Source organism: Cebus imitator, unplaced genomic scaffold, assembly GCF_001604975.1.
Source record: "Cebus imitator isolate Cc_AM_T3 unplaced genomic scaffold, Cebus_imitator-1.0 Scaffold299, whole genome shotgun sequence".
In the NCBI taxonomy this organism is placed as follows: Eukaryota; Metazoa; Chordata; class Mammalia; order Primates; family Cebidae; genus Cebus; species Cebus imitator.
In genome coordinates, this window is record NW_016107614.1 from 1,159,419 (window position 1) to 1,165,694 (window position 6,276).

The 6,276-nt window shown below is 45.9% G+C and overlaps 1 protein-coding gene across 3 annotated transcripts in view; it reads left to right on the forward strand.

The window, feature by feature from the left end:
- Positions 1-3,251: 3,251 nt before the first annotated feature.
- Positions 3,252-6,276, forward strand: part of MORN4 (MORN repeat containing 4) — a 16,097-nt gene continuing 13,072 nt past the window's right edge. Inside the window, exon 1 of one of the 3 annotated variants that reach the window (XM_037729349.1) lies at positions 3,252-3,274. The gene's annotated coding sequence lies outside the window, so the exon portion shown is untranslated. Of the gene's footprint in view, positions 3,275-3,506; positions 3,659-3,687; positions 3,711-6,276 lie in introns of those variants that run through there. The other 2 variants (XM_017502775.2, XM_037729347.1) reach the window with 2 other exon arrangements.

A 6,276-nucleotide genomic window follows, 5' to 3' on the forward strand; every position in this document is an offset into this window, starting at 1 on the left:
AAAAAATTCAGAATCTATTTTTGTATCTACCTCTTAGAACTTGATTTTCCTTTTGTGGAAAAGAGTGTGAGTACATTCCCTAAGACATGTGAAGAGCTAACATTTACCAAATGCTAAATATATGGCAAACATTGTTTTAAGTGCATTACATGGATTGACTCATGGAACCAGCTTTACAGTCTCCTGTGATGTTGGAAACTGAGGCCCAGGGAGGTAAAGGTAATGTGCCTGTGGTCATTCAGCTGGTAAATGGCAGAGCTGGATCCAAATCCAGGCAGACTGTTTCCATGCTCTTAACAGTAGATTGATTCTTAACAAATATCTCTGTGAAATATGTCTCATATTCACCCCCTTTCTTTCATCTCCACTGATGTCACATGAAACTTTCAGGATGTCTTAGTTGCATTATTGCAATAACTTCTGAGTTTGTTACTCTACTTCCAATATCTCACTCATCATCTCTGAGTGTCACTGCCAGATTAATTTTCATAAAATATTGCTTTTAGTATGTCATTCCCCTGGCCAAGAAACTACATTTTTTATGTATGTATGTATGTATGTATATATGTTTTTGAGACAGCATCTCTGTTAACCAGGCTGAGTGCAGCAGTGCAGTCATGGCTCACTGTAGCCTGACCTCCTGGGCTCAAGCAATTCTCCTGCCTTAGCCTCCTGAGTAGCTGGGACCACAGGCACTTGCCACCATATTCAGCTACTTACATATGCCATAAGAGTAGCAATCATGGCTTTTCAAGCCTGAAAGAACCTAGCGTCATGCTGCACTCACATTGTTTAAGAAGTAAACATATGGATACACAGATTGATGTGTATGGTATTTGGGAGGATTTGCTCCAATCTTGGCACTATATTTTATGTATGTATTTATTTATTTTGTAAACCAAAAATAAAATTCTAAGCACCCAACCAAATGAATGGGCTCTTGTTCTCAGCCCAAGGGCATTCCTAAATTAACCTGAAAAACTAGTTGAGCCCATGATAAGAAGTAGGAGTCAGAATGCCTCATTATATTCTCATCCTTTTGGAACTCAGGACCAGCATTTAACATTAAAGCAGAGACCTTAAGGTTGACACAGCAGACTCTTTGTAGCAATAATACCAACATTGACAGATAGCAGGCCCCATCTGTCATGATAGCGGGCAAAGGTGTCTTGTGGTGAAAGTCTACATTCTGTAGAAAATCCCCTGACTTTTCCAGGTCTTCTTCCTGACACAGTGGAGAACTAAGAGTCTGATACCTTTTTAAATCTGGTAAAATACACTGGCCAAGTATGGTGGCTCATGCCTGTAATCCCAGCACTTTGGGAGGCAGAAGTGAGAGGATCACTTGAGCCCAGGAGTTCAATACCAGCCTGGGCAACATGACGAAACATCATCTCTATAAAAAATACAAAAATAAGCCAGGCATAGTGGAATGAACCTGTAGTCTCAGCTACTTAGGAGGCTGAGGTGGGAGGATTGCTTGAGCCTGGGAGGTCAAGGCTGCAGTAAGCCATGATCCAGCTACTCCACTCCAGACTAGGTGACAGAGGGAGACCCTGTCAAAACAAAACAAAAAACAAAGAAATATTTGTGATATTGTGCTGTAGCTGGCCTAGAGTTAGAGCCTGAACAACATCATTTTATAAAAGAAAAAGCTGTTTTTAAAAATAGTTGTTAACAGCTGCCCCATTCTCCTCATAATAAACTGCTAGCCTTGGCTACTGGAAATAAAACTGCTAGTTTGCTCTGCAAACTAGCCACTATGTAAAGCTGCTTACCTTTTCTTATCAGTAACTGCCAGAATTGCTAGCCTTTGCTTGCCGGCAATTGCCAGACTAAGCAGCCCAAACTAATGCCATCTTGGCCCCTGCGACTTGTAATAAGTAACTAAGGTCTGTGATTTCCACCTTACCCAGATAATGTGTAAACAAATGTTTATCTTGACTTCTGTGAAACACTTAAGTAACAAATGGAATGACAAGAGTCCCCTGGCCCTTGGAACATCCGGAGCCCTTGTCTCCGCCCAGGAGATGATTTACAGAATCCACTAGCCCTCAGAATGTCTGAAGCCTTTTCATCCCCATCCCCGCTCCTCACCCCCACTCCCAAGGTGGTTTTTTGGGTATAAAAAGTCTTGGCACCCTCCTTTCGACGCCACAGATTGGAGAGACGTGAGTCCTCTGTGGTCGCCAGCATAATAAATGACCCTGCAATCTGGCATACTTTTGTCTTGGTGCTAACTTTCTACGCTCGATCCAGTATAACACATTGTCATTTTATGCTTTCTGAAGCCTGCTACCTGGAGGCTTCTCTGCATAATAAAAACCTTGGTTTCCACAACTCTGTGCGTGTGTGTGTGTTTGTGTGTGCATATCTTAGTAACAGCCTCCTTAATTTAATCCAGACATTCCCTTCTATGGGTTCCAGGTCTTAGTCTTTCGACCAATTGCCAATCAGGACATCTTTGAATCCACCTACAACCTGAAACCTGCCATCCCCAAACCCCTTTTGGGACCAACCCAATGTATATTTTACATGTATTGATTGATGTTTGATGTCTCCCTAAAATGTATAAAACCACGCAGTAGCCCGACTATTTTGGACACATGTTCTTAGGACCTTCTAAGGCTGTGTCACTGGCATATCCTTAACATTGGCAAAATAAACTTCTAAATTGATTGATACCTGTCTCAGATACTTTTTGGTTTGCAATTTATGTGTTTATTTATTTGAGATTGCTAGGTTGCCCAGGCTGGGGTACAGTGGCAGGATCATGGCTTACTGCAGCCTCATCCTGCTGGGCTCAAAGCATCCTCCCACCTCAGCCTCCTGAGTAGCTGGGACTACAGGCACCCACCACCAGGGTGGGTAATTTTTTTTCCTGCAGATATGGAGTCTCCTGTATTCCCCAGGCTGATCTGGAACTCCTGGGCTCAAGCAGTCCTCCTGCCTTGGCCTCCCAAAGTGCTAGGATTACAGATGTGAGCCACTGCGCCTGGCCAGGTACTTACTATATTTTAAACACAAAGGATCTAGGTAATGACAAGCACAGCACAAATTCCTATAATGAATGCAAAAGTGTCTCGATATCACAATGTCTGGCACAGAGTTATTGGAGGCTGTTCTGTCCAGCGCGTTACAGTTTACAAAGCTGCTTCTCTGAAGCTGAATTTAGAATCTGCCTTAAACTCCGCGGCGGGGCCCTTGACAGCAGTGGGGACTGGAGCAGGATCAGAGCCATTCGCGTTGATGGTCACTGTTGCTTCGGGCGCAGGTTTGGTTTTCTCTGGGGTTGCCATTTCAACTAGACGGCCTCTGGTAGGCCAGACCTGGATCCTCTGTCTTTATCTGCGTTGCAGAGGTGGGACCATCCCTCTTTCACAAAGTCAGCCCGGGCTCGCAAACACTCCGCCCCGCACAAAGATGGCGCGGAGACGGGCTGGGCCAATAGAGTGTGGCGTTGCTCGCGGTTGCCTAGGTAACAGCCAATGGGCAGCGGAGATTGTGCCCAGTGCGGTGGCCGGGATGGCGGTGTCAAGTGGGGCAAGCGCTGGTAGAGGTGGCAGAGAGCAAGGTGGCAGCCAGGAGCCCAGGAAAAGTCCGAGGCGCTGGAGCCCTGCGTCGAGGCGTGACGGTCATCCCGAAAGGCCGGCCCCAGGTTGGCAGCAGGCGCGGGAGGGAGAGGGCGGGGAAAGACTATAATCAGCCAGGTGGGCACTGAGGAACTAGCACGAGATGACCCGGCTGGGGGGCGCGGCTCCATCTCGGCTACGCTGACCCGAGACCCGAGGGCGGCTGCCTGTGTGGGACACGAGCCTGGACCCTTTAGTCTCCACCGCCGGGGTCGAGGCCCAAGAGAGCCCACTGCAGTCGGGTTGGCGAGCAGGCGCTGCGAGGCTGCGTCAGAGGGAATGGCAGACTCGTGTGAGCTTTATACCCTGCCAGGCGGGAGAGCGGGCCCGGGGTAGCTGAAAGGAGCCGGGCTGGAACGCGAAAATGGGGTGCGAGAGGGTGTTGCCTTGTTGTGGTCTAGGGCTTTGTTTTCCCAGGGCCTGCCTTTATCGCACTGGTGGAGAGAACTCCCACATATGGAAGCCTGGGGAATGGGATGGTTTAATTTGTTGATGGGTGGTATCCCTGCAGTCTCTGAACTGCTTAGGTACCAGCAGGAATAACTGCTGTATCGGAGCCCAGCCAAGGCATTCCTTTTCCCATGAAATAGGATAGGATTCTGGCAGTGTTGCTCCCTAGTCCCAATTACCCCCAGGTCATCATCGCCTTTTTTTTTTTTTTAACATTCTTTTTGGCGCCAGTATTTACTTCCCACTTTCTTTGATTAGCAAAGATATACATTTGTTTACTTTTCACATGGGAAAGAGGAGGTTAGACTTATAATAAAAAACAGTTATTTAGAGCTCATTTTAAAACACTTAAAAAAGAATATTTAGCCTGTAATCCCAGCACTTTGGGAGGCCGAGGTGGGCAGATCACCTAAGCTCGGGAGTTCGAGACCAGCCTGATCCACATGGAGAAATCCTGTCTCCACTAAAAATACAAAATTCGCCTGGCGTGGTGGCGCATGCCTGTAATCCCCATCTTCATGGGAGGCTGAGGCAGGAGAATCGCTTGAGCCCGGCAGGCGGAGGTTGCGGTGAACCAAGATTGCACCAGGCTGGGTGAGGTCAAGAGATTGAGACCATCCTGGCCACGGTGAAACTCCGTCTCTACTAACATAAAAAAAAATTAACCCGGCATGGTGGCGCACCTGTAGTCCCAGCTACTCCGGAGGCTAAGGCAGGGGAATCGCTTGAACCCGACCGACAAAGGTTGCAGTGAGCCCAGATTGGGCCACTGCACTCCAGCCTGATGACAGAGCAAGACTCCGTCTCTAAATAAATAGATAGATAGATAGATAGATAGATAGATAGATAGATAGAATATTTGACTTTTTGTTCGAGGTTCCTAACAAGGTTAATTTTTGTTTATCAAAGCCTCCGTTTTCTCCTCTTTAAGATTCTAAAAGCCTATGAGCTGCTTTCTTTATTACTGAAGTAATTTGACAAGACTATTGTACCCTGGGAAGGGTGGTTTTGTGGGGACAGTGTGAAGGTATATGTGGGTGGTTAGGGTGGCTGCCTACAAACAATATTCTCTAACTGGATCTCCCCTACCCCACTGCCTCAACTTTTTTTTTTTTTTTAAGACAAGGTCTAGCTCTGTTGCCCAGGCTGGAGTACAGGTGTGGTGCTGTCACTGCTCACCACAGCCTCAAATTCTGGGCTCAAGCAGTCCTCCCATCTCAGCCTCCTGAGTAGCTGGGACTACAGGCATGCACCAGCACATCTGGCTAATTTTTGTATTTTTTCTTTTTTTTTTTTTTTTGTAGAGATGAGGTCTCCCTACATTTCCCAGGTTGGTATTGAACTCCTGGGCTCAAGCAACCATCTTGCCTCAGCCTCCCAAAGTTCTGGAATTACAGGAGTGAGCCACCATGCCTGGCTCTGTTCCTCTTTATGCTATTTTTTTTTCTTTTAAATCCTCTTAAATTGGACACAGGTTACTGTGAATACAAAGTGTTCTTTAATAAGTTGATTTCTTAAAATTAGAAAAAAATAAAAAGAATGGAAACAAAAATTCTCATTACTGTCTCAGAGTTCTGTTTGGAAATAAGAAAATAAAAAAAGAAAGGTCTGGGACAGAAGAAAATAAAAATCGCAAGAATGTGGTCTGTAGTGCAGACTAATAGTTTATTGGTTTACAGGGAAATAATAGTAATTTTCTTTTATGTAAATGTTTGGACTGATCTTTTGCAACCCATCTGTCAGGAGTGCAGAAAGTGTGGGTGTCTGTTTAGAAGTGTGAATCATCTTGGCTTGTGACTGGATTCCATGTATTTATCTAGAGCCTAAACCCCTAAGCCATATATTCTCTTTAAAAAGATGATTTGGTTAACTGATACAGATACTGATTTGTATCCCTTATTAAAGTATTGGGCCAGGCACAGTGGCTCACACCTGTATTCCTAGCACTTTGGAAGGCTGAGGTGGGCAGATCACTTGAGCCCAGGAGTTCAAGACCAGCCTTGGAAACATGGTGAAATCCCATCTCTACAAAAAAATGCAAATATTTGCTGCGTATGGTGGCGTGTTTCTGTAGTCCCAGCGGAGGCTAAAGGTGGGAGGATGTCTTGAGCCCAGGGGGCAGAGGTCGCAGTGAGCTGAGATGATGCCACTGCACTCCAGCTTGAATGACAGAGCCAGACTCTGTCTCAAAAAA